The 24,638-nt window shown below is 36.7% G+C and overlaps 1 long non-coding RNA gene across 1 annotated transcript in view; it reads right to left on the reverse strand.

Moving 5' to 3' along the window:
- Positions 1 to 24,638, reverse strand: part of LOC134736237 (uncharacterized) — a 417,079-nt gene that overhangs the window by 211,717 nt on the left and 180,724 nt on the right. The window contains exon 3 of the long non-coding RNA XR_010120134.1: positions 19,091 to 19,232. This is a non-coding gene — a long non-coding RNA (uncharacterized lncRNA). The remainder of the gene's footprint in view (positions 1 to 19,090; positions 19,233 to 24,638) is intronic.

Genomic DNA, 24,638 nt, shown 5'->3' on the forward strand with positions numbered 1-24,638 from the left:
TTTACATTATCCTATGTGCCCTGTGTAATAATGAAGATGGTTGAGAAAGAGCTAGAAGCAGAACAAAGCAGAAGAGGTGGATGACAGGACACTGAGGGCATGAAGGAAGATTTAAAGAGAAGGCAGAAGGAGGAGGATAGAAATCAGCATCTGTCCAGATAATACTTGGATATAGGTTAATGTTGGGGAATTGGGAAGAGAAGAACATAGTACTTGGAGGACAGTAGAGACACAAAGACTTCAAGAAGTAGGAAAGGAGGGAGGGAGGGAGGGAGGAAGGGTGGGAAAGAAACTGGCAAAGGGGAAGGGGGAGAAGGCATGGGAGAGGAAAGGAGAGAAAGGCAGAAAGAGAAGAGAAGAAATACTGGCAAACAGGCTGTTGGAGAGATTATGGCCAGTGTAAGCAGATGGCTATGCCTGGGGAAAACATCTCTCTGAATGGGAAAACGGGCATATGAAACTCTGAGTGGATAAGTACAAAGAGCCGGTGATAATTCATAGCAGTTACAACAGTGGGGCTGACATGGTTTGGAGCTGGAGAAGACTGGAAGAAATTTTCCTCTCCATTGCTTCCCCTCTCTCAGCACTTAGGAACATTGGCTGAACTCTGTCCTTTCTTGACATGATTGTATTTCATAAATCTCAAATAAGGACACAAAACCTGATTTAAAAATAAAAGAAAAACTTTGCTGCCACTTCCACATAGGAAAGATAATCTTAAAAATGTAGTTAGTTGGCATTTTTAGAGTATTTTCATGATAATATGACTATAGTAATGAAGAATAGTTGAAATTGAGATATCTCAGAAATTCCAGAAAATGTGGTAATAACAATTAATCCTTTCTGAGTGCCAAGCATTGTTCTAAGAGTCATTCAATCATCTCCACAACCCTGTGAAGTAAATTATTTTATAAACTTTTATAAACTCCACATAATAGATAAGAAATCGGTGGCACAGCAGGGTTGAGTAACTTTTCAAGGTCATAAAAATAGCAAATGGCAGAACTGAACCTACATTTTTTGGTTTCCAACTACTACATGAAATTCCCAAAGGGCTTGATTACATTTCTTTTAGTTCTGTTTGATGATAATGTTATCTCAAAGAATTTTGGAACAGACAGGTTATGAGTGTCGCAGTTTCTGTTAATTTAATTTACCTTTTAAAATATTTATATATAGGTAAGTAAAGCATTATGAACCATCAGATAATTTAGGCAAAGAGCTTTAAGATCTTCACAGGGAGCTGACATGAATAGTACTCACTCCCTCTTTCAAAATGAAAAATATCTTGCCAAACAAAGGTGAAAAGTCCCAAGCCAAACACTAAAGTAGGTTGTATTTCTTTCTATGTTGCTTTATGAAATATTGGCAGCCAGACATATTTCTCAACCCTAGAAGACATAAATCTTTCCAAGGGAAACCAAATTTCTTTGGTTTGGCTGCCAAACTATGACTTCAGCCTTGAATCTCATCTCAGAAAACTGTAAACACCCTTTTCCTCCCCTGTGTTTAATTTTAAGCATATCTTCCCTTCCCGAAGACCATCTTTCTTCCTTTTCGGTGGCTGTCTCTCACCGTATCTTATCCTGCGTGCCAACCGGTGAGTGCTGACCTGCTGAGAGATGGGCTGTCCAGGCCAATTCAAGCCCTCTGCACTCCCATCTCATGATCACGCCCCTCTGTTCTTCTTTCCTCTACTTTATACATTTTTTCTTTTTACTAATAGTTCTTGGCTTTTGATTCACATTCCATTGAGGGTTGATGATTTTACCCTGTAAGTTTTTTCCCTGGACCTGCTGCTGTCTCCTTTATCATAGCGCCCCTTGACTTCCTACTTTGTGCCTATATGGCAAAAGGATTCACAGGTTTCATTTAAAAATAGCCTTAAATCACTTTTTTTTCCAGTAACCAAAGGCTAATTGACTAGATCGACTCATGAGCAATTAGATCCACATAATTATGCAAACATATCTGAAGCTTTATGTGCTTTAGGGTGAAGACAATTAAGATTCCTATGAATGGAGAAGGGATGATGTTCATACTCCAGAAATTCTGATCAGCGTGATATCTCTGGGCATTCATATGAAGGAGACAGTAGGGTGTAGGCAAATACGCACTAGGCTGGGAGACAGGAGATCAGGTCCTAGTCCAAGTTCTGACTCAAGACAAACCAGCTGTGTGACACTGGGAAGAAAGCTATCCCATCATTCACTCTGGTGTGTCAATTTTTTTCATATGTAAAAGAAAACACCAGACTAGGTAGATTCGAAACCTGGATAAACCTTAGAATCTCTTGAACACCTCTGGAGTTTCACAATAGAAATAGAAATTAGGGCTTCAACACAGACATACTTAACGAGAATCCTCAGGAATAAAGCCCTAGAATCTGAATATATGGTTTGATGTAGCCACCCCAGTCTAGGTTTAACGACCAGCATCAGGAGACCTTTTGATTTGTTAAACTATTATGTCCTTCAAGTTTCATCAGAATTTCCCAGGCAAGGTAAATTATAAAACAGGAACACACACTGCTATCCACTAGAATAATGCTTCAGAAATGGCTGGTGCTGAAGTGAGCAACAGAGAGAGCCAGAAGCGCTGGACTTGTTGCTCTGGACTAGTTTATCAGTCGCTTGGATGCTCAAGGGTTCTCGTACAGCAAGTAACAGCAACAATCCCTCCTCCTATATGATTTTTCTGTCTTAATATACTGTAATCACAATCATTTTCAGGGTTACTGCTAAAAATAGACACATTACTTTTATACAGCTGTGATTTATACTTTTATATAGCTATATTATATAGCTGTGATCTGACCAGGTCAGATCTTTACCTTAAAGATACTTGTCACATCCCTCCCATAAAGATTATATCCCATAAAGATTATAACCACCTACAGCTGCAGTTCATAAGAGCCAGGTGACAACAAGGCCTTTCAGGATCTAGGAACTGGTTGATCTCATTTCTTTCTCCTCCCCCCCCTCCCAAGAATCCTTTCATGGTAAAAACATTATGATTTCTTTTGGGGTAATTATTTCTTTGATTCTTGGGTAATTGCCCCAATTTAATTATTGGCTTCCTTTCTTCACACGATCCTCTATCTATTCCCTTTGCTGATTCAGCCATCATTCCCACAAAAAGCAGTGTGCTTTGGCCAATGGGGTACTAATAGACGTGATGCAAGCAAAGGCTTCAAATGCGCTTGTGCTCTTATACTTTGCCATGGGAAGAGCCTCTCCCATGTAGCCACCACCCTGCTGCCTGGGACCCAGAATGAACTGTGTATGGAGTATATCTTTGCCATCTGCCCCACATCTTTAAGCAGAACCCAGCTTACAACAGCTGATCACCAGCCTATCTGCAGGTAGGAAATACATTAGTATGATTTAAAGCCACTGAGTTTTGGAGTGGTTTGTTACATTCCAATAACTGATCGATTCAGTTTGTCAGTCAAGGTTTTAGGCCTTCCCCTCGCCAACAGGGAACATGTGACCCAATCTAGGCCAATCAGATCTTTTCCCCACAATTACAAAAGGCTAATGAAGAGTAGGAACTGCCTCATCCCAGCAATCAGCCACTCCTTAAAAATTTGATGTATTAGTTCCCGATACATGGATCACTGAGGCTCTCCCCATACCTATTCTTTCCTTGTTTGTTCACCAAACGTCTCTTATGCTCTGCCGGTTCTTTGTATGTTTCTAATGAAGTTTTCTTATATCACTCCCTTATGTTCTCACATATGTTTATATCCCAATCAATTGTTTCCTATTTAAGTTAGAGTCTTTTCTACTGTTTGCAACCATAAAACCTTAACTGTTACTGAGGGCTTCAAAGGGAAACAAAAGGGTGTCAAAAGGAAAAGGGTGTCAATCACACAAATGGGGCAAAAGATAAGCTGGATCTTCCTGTACATTATAATTTTATTTATGAACGGGCCAGACACAGAGAGTGTGCACTGATAATTCAGAGATTTCTACGTGTCATCATGGATATTATATAACTTTTTAGAATGCCAAATATGTTCCATAAAAAACGTACAGAAACATAGGCTCTGGCAGATGTTGAAAAATCTTTTTCATCAGAACAATAAGTCTTTGCTTATTATTTTTTAACAAATAATATTTATTATTTCACTAGTGTTGGGGGAACAGGAGGTGTTTGGTTGCATGAATAAGTTCTTTAGTGGCGATTTCTGAGATTTTGGTGTACCCATCACCTGAGCAGTGTACACTGTACCTAATGTATAGTCATTTTTTCTCTCACCTCCCTCCCACCCATCCCCCCGAGTTCCCAAAGCCCACTATATCATTCTTGTGCCTTTTTGTCCTCATAGCTTAGCTCCCACTTATAAGTGAGAAGATACAATGTTTGGTTTTCCATTCCTGAGTTATTTCACTTAGAATAATGGTCCCCAACTTCATCCAGATTGCCGTGAATGCCTTTAGCTTGTTCCTTTTTAGGGCTGAGTAGTATTCCATGGTGTGTATATATATATATATATATATATGTAATATTTTTCCCACTCTTTGATGGGATTTTTTTTTCTTGCTGATTTGAGCTCCTTGTAGATTCTGGATATCAGTCTTTTGCTAGGTGTATAGATTGAGACTATATTCTCCTACTCTGTGGGTTGTCTGTTTACTGTTCTGAATATTTCTTTTGCTGTGCAGAAGCTTTTTAATTTAACTAGGTCCCATCTATTTATCTTTGTTTTTGTTTCTCTTGGTTTTGGATTCTTGGTCATGAACTCTTTGCCTACGTCAATGTCTAGAAGAGTTTTTCTGATGTTATCTTCTAGAATTGTTGTGGTTTCAGGTCTTAGATTTAAGTCTTTGATCCATCTTGAGTTGATTTTTATATCAGGTGAGGAATGAGGATCCAGTTTCATTCTTCTACATGTGGCTTGCCAATTATCCCAGCACTATTTGTTAAATAGGGCGTGCTTTCCTCACTTTATGCTTTTGTTTGCTTTGTCGAAAGTCAGTTGGCTGTTAGTATTTGGTTTTATTTCTGGGTTCTCTACTCTGCTCCATTGTTCTATGTGCCTATATTTATGCCAGTACCATGCTGTTTTGGTAATCAAAGCTTTGTGGTATAGTTTGAAGTTGAGTAATGTGATGCCTCCGGATTTGTTCTTTTTGCTTAGTCTTACTTTGGCTATGGGGGGTCTTTTTTGGTACCATATGAATTTTAGGATTTTTTTTCTAGTTCTATAAAGAATGATGATGGTATTTTGATGAGCATTGCATTGAATTTGTAGATGGCTTTTGGCAGTATGGTCATTTTCACAGTGTTGATTCTACCCATCCATGAGCATGCAATGTGTGTCCATTTCTTTGTGTCATCTGTGATTTCTTTCATCAATGTTTTGTAGTTGTTCTTGTACGGATCTTTCACCTTCTTGGTTAGGTATATTTCTATGTATTTTGTTTTTTTGCAACTGTTGTAAAATGGGCTGAGTTCTTGATTTGATTCTCAGGTTGGTCATTGTTGGTGTATAGCAGTGCTACTAATTTGTGTACATTAACTTTGTCTCCTGAAACTTTACTGAATTCATTTATCAGATCTTGGAGCTTTTTGAATGAGTCTTTAGGTTTTCCTAGGTATATGATCATATCATTGGCAAACAGTGACAGTTTGACTTTCTCTTTACTGATTTGGATGCCCTTTAATTCTTTCTCTTGTCTGATATCTCTGGCTAGGACTTTCAGTACTATGTTGAATAGAAGTGGTGAAAGTAGGCATCCTTGTCTTTTTCCAGTTCTTAGGTGGGATGCCTTTAAGTCTCCATTCAGTAAAATGTTGGCTGCGGATTTGTAATAGATGCCTTTTATTATCAAGAGGTATGTCCTTTCTATGCCAATTTTGCTGAGGATTTTAATCCTAAAGGGATGGTGGATTTTGTCAAATGCTTTTTCTGCATCTATTGAGATGATCATATGATTTTTGTCTTTAATTCTGTTTATGTGGTGTTTCACATTTATTAACTTTTTTTTTGTTAAACCAGCCCTGCATTCCTGGTATGAAACCCACTTGATCATGGTGGATTATCTTTTTTATATGCTGTTGGATTCAGTTAGCTAGTATTTTTGTTGAGGATTTTTACATCTATGTTCATCAGGGATGTTGGTTTGTAGTTTTTCTGTTATGCCATTTCCTGATTTTGCAATTAGGGTGATACTGGCTTCTAAGAATGATTTAGGGAGGATTCTCTTTTTTCTATCTTTGGCAATAGTTTCAGTAATATTGGTACCAATTCTTCTTTGAATGCCTCATAGAATTCAGCTGTGAATCTATTTCATCATGAAACTTTTTTGTTGGCAATTTGTTTATTACTGTTTCAATCTCACTACTTGTTATTGGTCTGTCTATTTCCTCTTGATTTAATCTAGGAGGGTTGTATATTTCCAGGAATGTATCCATCTCCTCTAGATTTTCTAGTTTGTGCATGTAAAGGTGTTCATAGTAGACTGGAATGCTATTTTGTATTTCTGTGATATTGGTTATAATATCTTCCATTTCACTTCTAATTGAGCTTATTTGGATCTTCTCTCTTCTTGGTTTATCTCTCTAATGGTCTATCATTTTGTTTATCTTTTCAAAGAACCAGCTTTTTGTTTCATTTATCTTTTGTATTTTTTTGTTTGTTTGTTTGTTTTATTTAATTAGTTCTGCTCTGATCTTTTTTTTTTCTTCCACTGAGTTTGGGTTTGGTTTGTTCTTGTTTCTCCAGTTCCTTGAGGTGTGACCTTAGATTGTCTATTTGTGCTCTTTCAGATTATTTTATGTAAGCGTTTAATACTATGAACAATCCTCTTAGCACTGCTTTTGCTGTGTCCCAGAGGCTTTAATAAGTTGTGTCACTATTATTGATCAGTTCAAAGAATTTTTTAATTTCCTTCTTGATTTCATTGTTGACCCAAAGATCATTCAGGAGCAAATTATTTATTTTTCATGTATTTGTATAATTTTGAGGGTTCCTTTTTAAATTAATTTCCAGTTTCATTCAACTGTGATCTTAGAAGACACTTGATATAATTTTGATTTTCTTAAGTTTATTGAGACTTGTTTTGTAACCTATCATACGATATATCTTGGAGAATGTTTCATATGCTGATGAAAAGAATGTTTATTTTGCAGTTGTTGGGGAGAATGTTCTGTAAATATTTGCTAAGTCCATTTGTTTTGGGTTACAGTGTAAGTCCATTGTTTATTTGTTGACTTTGTCTTGATGACCTGTGTAGTGCTGTCAGTGGAGTACTGAAGTCCCACATTATTATTCTGTTTCTATCTATCTCATTTCTTAGGTCTAGTAATAATTGTTTTATAAATTTGGGAGTTCAAGTATTAGGTGCACATTGATTTAAGATTGTGATATTTTCCTGTTGGACTAATATTTTTATCATTATACAGTGTCCTTCTTTGTCTTTTTTAACTGCTGTTACTTTAAAGTATGTTTTGTCTGATATAAGAATAGCCAATGATCCTGCTCTCTTTTGGTGTCCATTTGCATAGAATAATGTTTCCACCCCTTTACCTTAAGTTTATGTGAATCCTTATGTGTTGGGTGAGTCTCCTGAGGACAGCAGATATTTAGTTGGTAGATTCTTATCCATTCTGCCACTCTGTATCCTTTAAGTGGGGCATTCAGGCCATTTATATTCAACATTAATATTGAGATGTGAGGTACTATTCTATTCATCATGCTGGTTGTTGCCTGAATACCTTGTTGTTTTTTCTTTGTGTTAAGGTTTTATAGACCCTGTGAAATTTATCTTTAAGGAGGTTCTATTTTGGTGCATTCTGAGGTTTTGTTTCAAGATTTAGAACTCCTTTTAGCATTTCTTGTAGTGTTGGCTTGGTTGTGGCAAATTCTCTCAGCATTTATTTGTCTGAAAAAGACTTCATCTGTCCTTCATTTATGAAGCTTAATTTTTTTGGATACAAGAATCTGTTTGTTTTGTTGTTAATTATTTTGTTTGAAGAGGCTAAAGATAGGACTCCAGTCTTTTCTGGCTTGTAGGTTTCTATTGAGAAATTTTCTGTTAATCTGATAGGTTTTCCTTTATAGATTACCTGAAACTCTTGCCTCACAGTACTTAAGATTCTTTCGTTTGTCTTGACTTTAGATAACCTGATGACTATGTTACTAGGTAATGATCTTTTTGTGATAAATTTCCCAGGTTTTCTTTGAGCTTCTTGTATTTGGATGTCTAGATTTCTAGCAAGCCCAGGGAAGTTTCCCTCAATGATTCCGTCAAATATGTTTTCCAAACTTTTAGATTTTTCTTCTGCCTCAGGAACACCATTTATTCTTAGGTTTGGCCATGTAACATCATCTCAGATTTCTTGGAGGCTTTATGCTTTTTTTTTACTATTTTTATTTTTTTTGAGACAGAGTCTTGCTCTGTCACCCAGGCTTTAGTGCAATGGTGTGATCTTAGCTCACTGCAACGTCTGCCTCCCAGATTCAAGCAATTCTCATGCCTCGGCCACCTGAGTAGCTGGGATCCCAGGCTTGTGCTACCACAACCAACTAAGTTTTGGATTTTTAGTACAGTTTCACCATGTTGCCCAGGCTGGTCTTGAACTCCTAAGATCGAGTGATCTGTCTGTCTTGGCCTCCCAGAATGCTGGGATTACAGGCATGAGCCACCACATCTGGACTTTTTTAAAAATTATTTTTGTTTGTCTTTATCTGATTGGGTTAATTCAAAAGCCTCATCTCCAAGATCTGAAGTTCTTTCTTCTACTTGTTTGATTCTATTGTTGAAACTTTCCAGTGCATTTTCTATTTCTTTAAGCGTGTCTTTCATTTTCAGAAGTTGTGGTTGTTTTTACTTTTTGATATCTATTTCTCTGCAGCATTTTCCATCCATATCCTGTACTGTTCTTTAAATTTCTTTAAGTTCCTTTTCACCTTTCCCTGTATCACTTTGAGTAGCTTAATAATCAACATTCGGAATTTTTTATCTGGCAATCCAGAGATTTCTTCTTGGTTCGGATCCATTGTTACAGAGCTAGTGTGGTCTGTTGGTGGTGTTATAGAAATTTGTTTTGTCATATTACCAATGTTACTTTTCTGATTCATTCTCATTTGTGTAGACTATTTCAGTGGAAAAATCTGGAACTCAAGGGCTGCTGTTTAGACTCTTTTGTCCCACGGGCTGGTCTCTTGATGTGGTGTACTCCCACTTCCCCTACAGATGGGGCTTCCTGCAAGCCTGACTACAGTGATTGTTGTTGCTCTTCTGGGTCTAGACACTCAGTGGGGCCACCAGGCTCTGGGGCTGGTGCTGAGGAATGTCTGCAAATAGTTCTCTGATGTGATCCATCTTCAGTTCTCCCAGCCATGGATACCAGCACCTGCTCTGGTGAATGTGGCAGGGGAGTGAAGTAGACTCTGTGAGTCCTTGGTTGTACGTATGTTTAGTGTGTTGGCCTTCTTGGATGCTGATTCTGCTAGCAGTAAAGTTGTCATGTGGACAGATTCAGGACCACTGGTTAGCCAGGATGTTGCAGGCAGTGGAATTATCTGTTGTTTTCTCCTTCCTTGGAGCAAGGTTGTTTTGTCATGAGTTGCTGTAATGTCCTGAGTTGGTGGTTGGCCTCTAGCCAGCAGGTGGTGCTTTCAAGAGAGCACCAGAGTTTTTGCATGTCTCGTGGAATTTGTAGTGGCTTGAGCCTTCTTTCAAAGGATCTGTGAATTATTTTGGTTTCCCTGGTCTGCTCCCGTGGTGCTTCCTGGAATAAAATTTCATGGTGTGAGTCTCCATATGATGTTCTGTCCTGTCCAAGCGGGAGCTGCATGTCAGCCCTGTCCCTATCCGCCATCTTCCCAGAACTGCCCTACAACTCGCTTCCATGAATCTTGAGAAAATCTTGGCCTAACTCACAACATGAAGAGTGTTTGTTACCTAGCCCCTTTCTCACATTAAACATACACTTGTCATGAAAGAGAGATATGCTGGGCATGGTGGCTCACGCTTGTAATCCCAGCACTTTGGGAGGCCGAGGCGGGTGGATCACAAGGTCAGGAGATCGAGACCACAGTGAAACCCCATCTCTACTAAAAAACTACAAAAAATTAGCCGGGCATGGTGACGGGCGCCTGTAGTCCCAGCTATTCAGAGAGGCTGAGGCAGGAGAATGGTGTGAACCTGGGAGGCGGAGCTTGCAGTGAGCCGAGATTGCGCCACTGCACTCCAGCCTGGGCGACAGAGCGAGACTCCGTCTCAAAAAAAAAAAAAAAAAAAAAATGAAAGAGAGATAGAGATTCTGAATCTGTTTTTCTTGTAAATTTTTATTAATAAGTAGATCTATTTAGGTAAAAATATTCTGAATTTTTATATAGAATTTCAGAAATAAAAAAATTCAGTGTCCTGCTTACAAGCAACTATTATTTTTTAATGACTTTTCTACAGTAACTCCTAAACTTAAGAGGTGAACAAGACATGTTCTATCTTGACAGTCCCATTGGCTGTTGAGATGAGGGAGGTCTTGAATATCACCTGACATTATACTCTATGTTTGTTAATATTAGGAAACCATTGTTTCTTCAATTTACATTTTCCCCTTTTTGCAACAGCCTCATGTTAAAGAAGTAACATAAGTTTAATTATGCTAAGTGAAATAAGCCAGTCACAGAAGGACAAATACTGTATGATTCCAAGTTAAAATAGTCAAACTCATAGAAACACAGTGGAATGTTGGTTGCCAGGGAATAAGGGGGAAGGATAAACAGGGAGTTGCTGTTCAATGGGTAAAGTTTTAGTTGTACAAGATGAGTAAGTTCTAGAGATCTGCTGTATGTTGTGGCCTTAGTAAACCATACTGTATTGTGCCCTAAAAGATTTGCTGAGATTAGATCTCATGTTATGTGTTCTTACCATAAATCAATCAATCACAGATTGGGGCAAAAGGTGATCTGGATCTTCCTGTACATTTTAACTTTACTTATGAATGGGGCAGAAACTGAGATTGAGCATTGATAATTCAGAGATTTATTCATGTCCTCATGGATATTACATAACTTTTTAGAATGCCAATATGTACCATCAAAAATGTGCAGGAACATAGGCCCTGACAGATGTTGAACACTCTTTTTCAACAGAATCATGAATCTTTGTTTCCATGAATCTTGAAAAAATGACTGCGTAAGATCTTTGAAATGAATATATACAACATAAAACGAATCCATCACAATTAAAAAGTGACTCAAAGGAAATAAAATTCTAGAAGGGAAAAAATAAAAGGGGCCACTAGACCCCACACCACACCCATAAACTGTTGCACAACTGTTACCACCTCCAGTGATGATGTACTGCCAAACCAAAGACCAAGGTATTCCTAGGATGATACGCTAAATTCCTTACCCAGGCATCCCTGTAGATCCTGCGCATTACAAAAAAGAGGAAAATTGGTTTCTCGCCAAGGACAAAGAGTTGGTAGAAAAGTTTTTAAGGCGTATGTCTGCTGGTGGAGCTCTAGGTAGTATCCTTGGGAATTCTTGCCCTTCCAAAAGATTCTTTGGGAATGTGTTGACAGCTTAGCTTCAGAACACAAAGACAGTGTCCAGAAAACACAAAAACCATCAATAAGTAGCTATCACTTTATTGAGAAAATGGAAAATGTGGTAACAAAATGGAGTAATTTTGTTCAGAAGCCCTAAAGTTTGCTTTTACTCCATAGAGTGTATAAAAATATGTAAATTAAATTCTCAAGCAATCACTAGGAGACTTCTTTTTGCTTTCTGCGCACCAATTGTGAATTTCAGATATAGTAAATATCAGTGAGTCCCACAGTTTGGATTGCAATTATTTGATGAATATTCTTGTTACCTTGTGAAGCTTGCTAAGAGAGATAATTTATATTTCAGTTACAAACAAGTGTGCAGGAATGGATGGATTCTACAGTAACACTACAACCATGGATATTCGAGCTACCTCACTGAACAAATGTTTATTAAGCCTAATAGCTGTTATGTTTAATGTCCTGTGCTAAACAATGGGTGCCCATAGATGAATAAAATATTATCCCTTCCTTTTGGGTCTTATTCCCTAATGAGGAGGAATTCCAGAGTTTAAACTTAATAAATAGATTGTTTTCAATTCTATAATGGAGATATAGAGGTTTCTGACTCATATACCCAACTGCTTTCTTGGAAGTATAATACATTGGTTATGAGCATAGTCTTGAGATTCACACTGACTTGGACTTGCATCTAAACTCCACCTCTTACAAACTGAGTGACTTGGCATGATATGCAGTTTCTATGAGCTTCTGTTTTATTGACTTTAAAATGGGGACAAAATCATAGCTACTTCACAGGTTGTTATGGAAGTAATTGAGATTCTACACGTAAAAAAACCTTGCACAGAGTAAATCTCCAATAAATATTAGCTGAGATTATTACTATATTCCAGGCTAACACTTGGGTGTGCAGAGATGAAAAATTTACTGTCACTGCCATTAAGGATCTTGCAAGAGAGTGTAAGAGACATCCTCCTCTGTAAATAGCTCCTTTCACAGAGATTCCATTGTTCTCTCCCTTAAGAAAACATTGAGTATTTCCCCTTTGCCACACCACGATCTTTGATCTGGATTGGAAATACTTATTTTCATTTTATAGGACTCTTACAAAAAATATGTCATTTAACTAATAAATTATGTCTTATATTAATAAGATTGTAAATAAAAGATAAAACATATATAGAGCCTTACATAAAATGGCCCTATAATTAGCTGAGATAAGACAGAGGAGGAATAATAGGAATTCGTAAATTTTCTCTTTGGTTATAAGGTTTATTTCTTTCTTTGTTTACTTTAGTAGTGAAGTGTAACATACATACTATAAAGTATGCAAGTCTTTTATGTACAGTTCAATAAGTTTTACGTATGTGCGTACCTATTGACCACTTCCCAGATCAAACACCCTTTCTCATGTACCCTTCCAATAATTACTTCCTCACCAAATGTAACCACTCTTTTGATTTATATATATATATATATATATGTTTTGCCTGTTTCAGAACTTTACATAAGTAGAAACAAATATTATATATACATTTATCTCTGCTGTATCATTCAACATTATATAATATTCATTCAGGTTGCATGTTGTAGTACTCTGGTTTTTTTCATTAGGTTAGATTCTTTTGGTAATTTTCTATGGGCACATTAATTTTATCTACAAATAATGGCAGCTGTAGTTTTTTTTACATTTCTGATCCTTGTTTCTTTTTGTTCATTTTTCTTATCTTATTGCAGTGGATAGAACATTCAGTATAATATTAAATAGAGTTAAAAGCAAGACATTCTTATGTCATTCTCAGTTACAGAAAGAAAGCTTTTAGTTATTTATTTTAATATTTATTGCCATTAAATATTATTTTGGTAAAGATTTTTGGTAGGTACTCTGGCACATTAAGAATACCAGGTATTTTATTCTGAAGGATTGTTATCCTGAGTAAATGCTTTTTAAAAATCTGTTGTGATGGTCACATTAGACTTTTCTCCCCTTTTTAAATATAACAAATAACATTTATTTCTTCTTCTATTATTAGGCCAATTTTGTATTACTGGAATAAAGCCTACTTGGACAAAATGTGTTGCTTTGTTTTTGTATTCCTGGGTAGAATTTACCAGTTTTTTTATTTAAAATTTTGAATCTATTTTAATGAGAGATTTGGCCATTACCACCAAGAAATCTTAATAATATTCTCTGGTGTTAAGGTCATGTTGGCCTTATAAAATGAACCACATCAGTTCTTAGAGGGAAATTTATAGGTCAAAATGCGTGTATGCATATATTACAAAAGGATAAAGCCTGAAAATCAAAGATTAAATGACCATATAAAGGAACTAGTAAATAAACAGCAATTTAAAGTCATAGAAGAAATAAAATATTTAAGAGATGTAATCTATGAAATAGAAAACAGAATGAAGTAGAAAAATAAAGAAGGCCAAAGTTTATTCTTCAAAAATAATAAAATTGATAAACCTCTATAAAGATTGACAAGCACAAAATAGAAAAAAGTCACAAATTACTATAATATGCAAATAAAAGAGAATATTCCTACAAAGTATAATTTAAAAAATAATAGGAATATATAATTTTAAATATTATACCAGTAATTTTAAAATTTAGAAGAAATGGACAAATTCCTTTTTAAAAGTTAACTATCAAAATTGATGAAATAATCTAATTTTCCTTATATTGTTGATGAATTGAATATAAGTCTAAAATTTTCTTGCAAAGAGTGTTTCATGACTAGATAAATCCTCTGGTCAATTTTTGCAAACATATAAGAAAGAAATCACACTATTGAAAAGTCAACCATAACTTTAATGTTTCTCCTTTAAAAGTAATGTATCTTTTTTCCTATAGATGCTTTTAGGATTTGCTCTTTGTTTTGAGCTTTCAACAGTTTTACTGTGATGTATCCAGGTGTGATGTTCTTTGATTTGCCCTGCTTTTGATTCATAGATATGCTTGAATCAGTAGACTTCCAGCAATTTTAGATAATTCTAGGCTATGATCTCTTCAGAGAATCTTCTCTCACTTTCTATCTCACTTCTTTTTCTGGACTCCAATAACACATAAGTTTAATCTTTTTACTGTGTACCTTACATCTCCTATGGTTTTAAAGCATCTCTCTTTCTCTTTCTTGTCTCTCTTTTTCTCTGTCTCTTTCTTTCTCTCCTTCAATCTAAATATTTTCTACTAACCTACCTTCTTGTATATGAATCCTTTTCTTATGAGTCTAATTTGCTGTTAAATTAATTATAAAGATTCCTATTTTGTTATTTTTACAGTTTCTTAGTTTGCTGTGCAATTATCCACCTTCCCTATTTTCCTTGAACACATTAATCATAATTATTTTAATGTTCATATCACTTAGTCCCAACAGCTGCATGACCTACAGATCTGTTTCTATTTTCTCCCGATTTTTGTAGATTTGGTTATTTTTCCTGGCATCCTGGCAGTCTTTGAATGAATGATAAATAATGTGTATGAAAATCCTAGTGGTCCTAGGTAACGTTATCTAGCCTAGAGAGAATTTCATTTTTATTTGTCAGACATTAGAATACAAGTATTTCTCCTTGATCCAGTAAAGACTAGTCTATTTCTAGTTTTCTAGCACTCCTAGGGAGTAAGCTTTCAGGGTTTGCCACTAAAATCCAAGAGCGTTTACTAACACCTTCAGCAAATCCCAAAGCTGTGATAATCTCTGCTTAGCTTTTTAATAGTTGCTTTATACTTATTTTCTTAGAATTTTGCTCTGCTTAATTACTGATTAGTGGTCACAAAATGTCTTGAGGGGAAATCTCCTACTTTTCTATGGTTCTCTTTTCTCTAAATCTTGGTCCCTCATGTTCTGGCTGTTTAGGTTGGTCTCCAGTGCCTTCAAAAACAGCATTGGTTTTGGTGTTTGTTTGGTTTTTATTTTGATTGATTTTGTAGATGGTTTTGCACAGTAGCCAACTTTCAAAACTCTCTTATAGAACAGTGGGTCTGATACCAGTTACTCCATCACAACTGGAAGCAGACTGGTCTTTAAATATGTTTTCATATTATCTTATCTAGACAAACCATGAGAAAATCAGGGCAGCTGTAACAAGGACTATTTTCCAGATGAAGAAATAGAAACTCAGAAACATTAATGATTCCCCCAGATGGTCAGTAAGCTGCAGGGCCAAGTCAGTCCTAAAATCCTTGTCATCAGCAATTCATCATCGGCACTTTCTACTTTACTAGTGTTTACCAAAATTCTGTCTCTGATAGACCACTTAATGGTCTTTTGGAGTAACTGTGATTACTAATTTTTGTGAAAAATTATCACAATCTAAATAGCAAGTATAAAACATTATAGAAAATATACTTTTCATTAATATTATCATTTCTTACCAAGGATTGGGATGGTTTTGTTTGGAATCCTCCACAGAGATAAAAATCACTCTTTTAGCTCAAACCATAAGCTCTGTGTCTTTTCTTTGCTTAGTATTTATATCAACTATGCTACATTCTGCCTTTGCAATACTATTCAAAGTGAGAATGCTAGCATGTGTTCGGAGACTTTGTCGGAGAATGAGAGATATTTCTATTGTACACTGAACCAAAGCTTGTGGACAGAATACACTGAATATAACATTCAGCTCTCTTTCACCAATGACATCGGTGAGAAAACTGTAAACAAATAACAAAGGTTTCAAAGTTTCAAATTGGAGATGCAGTAAATGAAGTATTACCATTACCTTTTAGTTATACAAACAAATAGAAAATATTTGTTCATGTTTCATTGATAACGTGAATGTAATCTTGAAATCAAGTCAAGAAAATATTAATTTATTCGTCTGATGAGTTAAGCAAATATACTGCTAGTTATATGACTTGAATGAATCATTTCAAGTAATAGAAAAGGTCTCTACTGAATTATCAATATTATGAAGACATTTTAAATTTTATTATTTCAAGTATTCATGTACACAATTTCCATATCGAAATGCAAATTAAAACTACAGTGATGTCCTTCTACAAATCCATGAGATTGAGTAAACTTAAAAGTCTGACAATACCAAGTGTTGGTGAAGATATGAAGCAAGAAGCTGTTATGCAGGGTTGGTATGAGTGAAAATTGGCTTATGATTACTGTATTAATTTACATTCCAAACAATAGTGTATGAGGTGCCCTTTCTCCACATTCTCACCAACATTTATCTTTAAAACACTTTAGAAAAGTGTCCTTTCCCGATTCCCTATTTAATAAATGGTGCTGGGAAAACTGGCTACCCATATGTAGAAAGCTGAAACTAGATCCCTTCCTTACACCTTATACAAAAATTAATTCAAGATGGATTAAAGACTTACATGGTAGACCTAAAACCATTAAAACCCTACAAGAAAACCTAGGCAGTACCATTCAGGACATAGGCGTGGGCAAAGACTTCATGTCTAAAATACCAAAAGCAATGGCAATAAAAGCCAAAATTGACAAATGGGATCTAATTAAACTAAAGAGCTTCTCCACAGCAAAAGAAACTACCATCAGAGTGAACAGGCAACCTACAGAATGGGAGAAAATTTTTGCAACCTACTCATCTGACAAAGGGTTAATATCCAGAATCTACAATGAACTCAAACAAATTTACAAGAAAAAAACAAACAACCCCATCAAAAAGTGGGCAAAGGACATGAACAGACACTTTTCAAAAGAAGACATTTATGCAGCCAAAAAACACATGAAAAAATGCTCATCATCACTGGCCATCAGACAAATGCAAACCAAAACCACAATGAGATACCATCTCACACCAGTTAGAATGGCCATCATTAAAAAGTCAGGAAACAACAGGTGCTGGAGACGATGTGGAGAAATAGGAACACTTTTACACTGTTGGTGGGACTGTAAACTAGTTCAACCATTGCGGAAGCCAGTGTGGTGATTCCTCAGGGATCTAGAACTAGAAATACCATTTGACCCAGCCATCCCATTACTGGGTATATACCCAAAGGACTATAAATCATGCTGCTATAAAGACACATGCACACATATGTTTATTGCGGCACTATTCACAATAGCAAAGAGTTGGAACCAACCCAAATGTCCAACAATGATAGACTGGATTAAGAAAATGTGGCACATATACACCATGGAATACTATGCAGCCATAAAAAATGACGAGTTCATGTCCTTTCCAGGGACATGGATGAAACTGGAAAACATCATTCTCAGTAAACTATCGCAAGGACAAAAAAACCAAACACCGCATGTTCTCACTCATAGGTGGGAATTGAACAATGAGAACTCATGGACACAGGAAGGGGAACATCACACTCTGGGGACTGTTGTGGGGTGGGGGGAGGGCGGAGGGACAGCATTAGGAGATATACCTAATGCTAAATGACGAGTTAATGGGTGCAGCAAACCAACATGGCACATGGATACATATGTAACAAACCTGCACATTGTGCACATATACCCTAAAACCTAAAGTATAATGAAAAAAAAAAAGAAAAGTGTTCTTTCCCATACAATATTCTATGACCAAACAATAACAATTCCATTTCTGCATATATACCTAGAAAAATGTATTCACATACTTAGAAATATGTAAAAGAAAGTTCATGGTAGCAATTTTTGCAATAGCTGAAAATAATTCTAACATTCATCAAGCTATCAGAATGTTAGGATGGATAAATAAATTGTGGTTATTAATATGGTGGAATTTTATAGTACAAGAAAAGTGAACTCACTAGAGCTAGGTACAATAAACCTAATTTAATCATACAAACATATTATTTATTGAGAGACTTTTTTAAATTATGAATTTATATAAAGTTTAAAACCAGTTAATATTAGACATTTTATTTAGGGCCACGTATAAAAGCAATAAAAGTACAAAGAATCTCAAGAATGAAAGTAATGTGCCTATCAAGATAATGTCTTAATCTAAGAGGGATAAAGAGAATGTGATTGAAAAGGGATACCCTGGGGCAAGGGGTTGCTTCTACAGTGTAGACAACAGTCTATTCCCTTAGTTAGGTAGTAGTTAAAGGGATATTTACTTTCTGATTATTCATTACATTGTGCATTTATGTCCTATGCATCTTTCTCTTCGTGTGTCGTATTTCACCATTTAAAAAGTTATAAAAGTTTCCTTTTGGAAAACAGCATACCTCACTTCGGAAAAGAAGAATCTCATTTTCAGGAGAGTAGGCTAAAAAGACACATACTGCCATCTGATTTTATCTACAAATTTCTGCACTGTATTTCCTTCAACACCAAATCAAGATTAGTAGGCAGACTCGTGTGTGGAGACTTGTGTGGAGACTCACATTATGAATTTTTGCTCCAAGAACTACCACAGGAATATACCAGGAAAGCCAAGAGACCCTTTGAAGGAAGTACGTTGCTCCTATAGGCTCTAAGAAACTTGAAAAACTGAGAGTGCCCAAAGTGTAAAAGTGTGAAAGAGGGATGATCCATCCCCAAACATAAACCCTCAGTGGGGAACCTGAAGGTCCAAATCACGGGAGAAAGATCCAAACTTACCTGGAGCTGAGACAAATGTAAACATCTGACCTTACCTGGAGCTGAGACAAATTTAGAGAGCCGAGTGAATACAAGGGTAGAAGAAGCAGCGGGAAGAGCCCTGTGGGCTCTCTTGGTCTCCAGGGAAGTCATTTCTGACTGTCTCACAGATGTCCTTGAGGAGGGCTGCCGCAGGAACTGAGAAAAGACCACAGAGAGAAGGAAACCTCCAAATTAACTTTGTAACAATTTCAACCAAATGCAAAGATTCCTGGACAGAACTTGTAGGAGAGGGTGAATCGGGTGTGCTGACATGGCACAGAAGCTGGGGGAGGTGGGGAGGTGTGAAACCTGAAAGCTCTGCTTGCTTTATCAGCCAGGAGGCTGGTAGTCTGAGGCAAGTTCTCATTCCTGTTCACCACTGCCTGGAAATGAACTCAGTGCTGTTGGCGGGTACACAGTGGGAGTGGGACTGGCCTTTTGGGCTGCATGGGACCTGGGTGAGGGCTGTAACTGCTGGTTTTCCCCCACTTCCCTGGCAACCTTCATGACATAGCAGAGGCTGCCATAATCCCCCTGGGAACATTACTCCATTGGCCTGGGAACCATGCCTCCATCCTCCACAGCAGCCATAGCAAGCGTCATCCAAGGAGAGCCTGAGCTCAGACACACCTAACCCTGCCCCCACCGGATGATCTTTCTCTACTTGCCCTGGTAGCCGGAAGCCAAAACACATAATCTCTTGGGAGCTCTAGGGCCCTGCCCACTGCCTGATCCTTCCTATACTACCGCAGCTGATGCTCCCTTAAAAGCCCCACCTCGGCCAAGCTCTGTGGCTCACGCCTGTAATCCCAGCACTTTGGGAGGCCAAGGCAGGTGGATCACCTGAGGTCGGGAGTTCGAGACCACCCTGGGCAGTATGGTGAAACCCCATCTCTACTAAAAATACAAAACTTAGCCAGGCATGGTGGCAGGCACCTGTAATCCCAGCTACTTGAGAAGCTGAGGCAGGAGAATCGCTTGAACCCGGGAGGCGGAGGTTGCAGTGAGCCGAGATTGTGCCATTATACTACTCCAGCCTGGACAAGAGAGTGAGACTCCGTCACAAAAAAAAAAAAAAAAAAAAAAAAAGGCCCCACCTTCTGGCAGGAGGCCAACCAGCACAAAACTAGTACAGTAAGCAAAACTACAAACTAAGTACCCTCACAGTCCATTTAACTCCCTTGCCACCTCCACTGGAGGAGTTGCTGGTATCCACGGCTGGGAGACATGAAGATTGTTCACATGTTCACAACACAGGACTCTGTGCAGACACCCACCAGTACCAGCACGGAGCTCAGTAACTCTGCTGGGTGGATAGATCCAGAAGAGAAATAACAATTACTACAGTTCAGCTCTCAGGAAGCCACATCCCTAGGGGAAGGGGGAGAACACTACATCAAGGGAGCATCCTGTGGGACAAAAGAATCTGATCAGCAGCCTGGAATCCCAGATCTTCCCTCTGACATAGTCTACCCCAATTAGAAGGAACCAGAAAAATGATTCTGGTAATATGATAAGTCAAGGTTCTTTAACACCCCTAAAAGATCACACTAGCTCACCAGCAACGGATCTAAACCAAGAAGAAATCTCTGAATTACCAAAGAATTCAGAAGGTCAATTATTAAGCTAATCAAGGAGGCATCAGAGAAAGATGAAGTCCAATTTAATAAAATCAGAAAAAGATGCAATATTTGAAGGGGAAAATCTTCAGTGAAATAGGTAGCATAAATAAAAAACAATCACAACTTCTGGAAATCAAGGACACACTTAGAGAAATGCAAAATGCACCGGAACATCTCAGCAATAGAATCGAATAAGCAGAAGAAAGAACCTCAGGGCTTGAAGACAAGATTTTTTAATTAACCCAATCCATCAAAAATAAAGAAAAAAGAATTAAAAAGAAAGCCTCCAAGAAGTTTAGGACTATACTAAGTGTTCAAACCTAAGAATAATTGGTGTGCTGGAAGAATAAGAGAAATCTAAAAATCTGGAAAACATATTTGAGGAAATAATCGAGGAAAACTTCCCCAGCCTTGCTAGAGATCTGGACATCCAAACACAAGAAGCTCAAAGAACACCTGGGAAATTCATTGCAAAAAAAAATCATTGCCTAGGCACATAGTCATCAGGTTATCTAAAGTCAAGACAAAAGAAAGAATCTTAAGAGCTATGAGGCAAAAGCATCAGGTAATCTATAAAGGAAAGCCTATCAGATTCACAGCAGATTTCTCAGCAGAAAGTGTACAGGCTAGAAGGGATTGAGGCTTTATCTTCAGCTTCCTTAAACAAAACACTTATTAGCCAAGAATTTTGTATCCAGTCAAACTAAGCTTCATAAGTGAAGGAAAGATACAGTCTTTTTCAGAGAAACAAATGCTGACAGAATTTGCTACTACCAAACCAGCATTACAAGAACTGCTAAAAGGAGCTCTAAATCTTGAAATGAATCCTCAAATACACCAAAATAGAAACTCCTTAAAGCATACATCTCACCTATAAAACAAAAACACAATAAATTAAAAAAAAAAACAAGGTATTCAGGCAACAAATAGCACAATGAATAGAATAGTACCTCACGTCTCAATACTAATGGTGAATATAAATGGCCCAAATGCTCCACTAAAAAGACACAGAATGGCAGGATGGATAAGAATCCACCAACCAAGTATCTGCTGCCTCACCTAACACATAAGGACTCATGTAAACTTAGGGTAAAGGGATGGAAAAAGATAATCTATGCAAATGGACACCAAAAACAAGCAGGAGTAGCTATTCTTACATCAGACAAAACAAAGTTTAAAGCAACAGTAGTTAAAAATGACAAAGAGGGATGTTCCATAATGATAAAAGGACTTGTCCAGTGGGAATATATCACAATCCTAAATAAACATGCACCTAACACTGGAGCTCCCAAATTTATACAACAATTATTACTAGACCTAAGAAATGAGATAGACAGCAACACAATAATAGTGAGGGACTTCAATACCCCACTGACAGCACTAGACAGGTAATCAAGACAGAAAGTCAACAAAGAAACAATGGATTTAAACTATATCCTAGAAGAATTGGACTTAACAGATTTTTACAGAACATTTTACCCAACAACTACAGAATATACATTCTATTCATCAGCACATAAAACATACTCCAAAATAGACCACATCATGGGCCACAAAACAAGTCTCAATAAATTTAAGAAAATCGAAATTATATCAAGTACTCTTTTAGACCACTGTGGAATAAAACTGGAAATCAACTACAGAAGGAACCCTCAATACCATACAAATACATGGAAATTAAACCTGCTTCTGAATGATTGTTGGGTCAACATTGACATCAAGATGGAAATTAAAAAATTCTTTGAACTGAATGATGATAGTGACACAATCTATCAAAACCTCTTGGATACAGCAAAGGCAGTGCTAAGAGGAAAGTTCACAGCATTAAATGCCTACATCAAAAAGTCTGAAAGAGTGCACATAGACAATCTAAGCTCACACCTCAAGGAACTTGAGAAACAAGAACAAAAGATACCCAAACACAGCAAAAAAAAAAAAAAAAAGAAATAACAAAGATCAAAGCAGAGCTAAGTGAAATTGAAACAGAAAAAAAATACAAAAGATAAATGAAATAACAAGTTGGTTCTTTGAAAAGATAAATAAAATTGATAGACCATTAGTGAGATTAACCATGAAGAGAGAAAATCCAAATAAGCTCAATTAGAAATGAAATGGGAGATATAACTGATATCACAGAAATACAAAAGATCATTCAAGGCTACTATGAACACCTTTACACACATAAACTAGAAAACCTAGAGGAGATGGATAAATTCCTGGAAACATAAAACCCTCCTAGATTAAACCAGGAAGAAATAGAAACTCTGAACAGACCAATAACAAGCAATGAGACTGAAACAGTAATTTAAAAATTGCCAACAAAAAGGTCCAAAACACTTCTGAAAGAAATCATAAAAAACACAAACAAATGGAAACACATCTCACGCTCATGATGGCTAGAATCAATTTTGTGAAAATGACCATACTGCCAAAAGCAATCTATAAATTCAATGCAATTCCCATCAAAATACCATCATTATTCTTCACAGAACTAGAAAAAACAATCCCAAAATTCATATGGAACCAAAAGGAGTCCACATAGCCAAAGCAAGCCTAAGCAGAAAGAACAAATCTGGAGGCATCAACTATACTATAAGGCCAAATTATACTATAAGGCCATCATCACCAAAACAGCATGGTACTGGTATAACAATTAGCACATAGACCAATGGAACAGAAAAAATAACCCAGCAATAGAGCCAAATACTTAAAACCGACTGATTTTTGACACAGCAAATAAAAACATAAAGTGGAGAAAGGAAACCCTGTTCAATAAATGGTGCTGGAATCACTGGCAAGCCACGTGTAGACAAATAAAACTGGATCCTCGTCTCTCACCTCATAAAAAAATCAACTCAAGCTCAATCAAGAACTTAAATCTAAGACCCGAAACCATAAAAATTCTAGAAAATAACATCAGAAAAACCCTTCTAGACATTGGCTTAGGCAAAGACTTCATGACCAAAAACCAAAAAGAAAATGCAACAAAACCAAAGATATATAGACGAGACTTAATTAAACTAAAAAGATTCTGCCCAGTAAAAGAAACAGTCAGCAGAGTAAACAGATAACCCACAGAGTGGGAGAAAATCTTCACACTCTATACATTTGACAAAGGACTAATATCCAGAATCTACAAAGAATTTAAATAAATAAGCAAGAAAAATACAAACAATCCCATCCAAGAGTGGGCTAAGGACATAAATAGACAATTCTCAAAAGAAGATATACAAATGGCCAACAAACATATGAAAAAATGCTCAACATCACTAATAATAAGGCAAATGCAAATCAAAACCACAATGCAATACCACCTCACTCCTGCAAGAATGTTATACTTAAAAAGTTAAAAGTTAATAGATGTTGGCATGGATGTGGTGAAAAGGGAACATTTTATCACCACTGGTGGGAATGCAAACTAGTACAACTACTACAGAAAACAGTGTGGAGATTCCTTAAAGAACTGAAAGTAGAACTATCATTTGGTCCAGCAATCCCACTACTGGGTATCTATGCAGAGGAAAATAAGTCATTATTAAAAGAAATAACAAAGATCAGAGCAGAACTAAACAAAATTGAAATAGAAAACAAAATACAAAAGACAAATGAAACAAAAAGCTGGTTTTTGGAAAATATAAATAAAATTGATAGACCATTAGCGAGATTAACCATGAAAAGAAGAGAGAAGATCCAAATAAGCTTAATTAGAAATGAAACGGGAGATAGTTTAACTGATACCACAGAAATACAAAAGATACTCACACACGCATGTTTATAGCAGCACCATTCACAATTGCAAAAATAATGGAACCAGCCCAAATACCCATTAATCAATGGGTGGGTAAAGAAATTGTGGATATATATACCATGGATACTACTCAACCATAAAATGGAACAAAATAAAGGCATTCACAGCAACTTGGATGGAATCGAAGATTAT

Source organism: Symphalangus syndactylus, chromosome 3 (genome assembly GCF_028878055.3).
Source record: "Symphalangus syndactylus isolate Jambi chromosome 3, NHGRI_mSymSyn1-v2.1_pri, whole genome shotgun sequence".
Lineage (NCBI taxonomy): Eukaryota > Metazoa > Chordata > Mammalia > Primates > Hylobatidae > Symphalangus > Symphalangus syndactylus.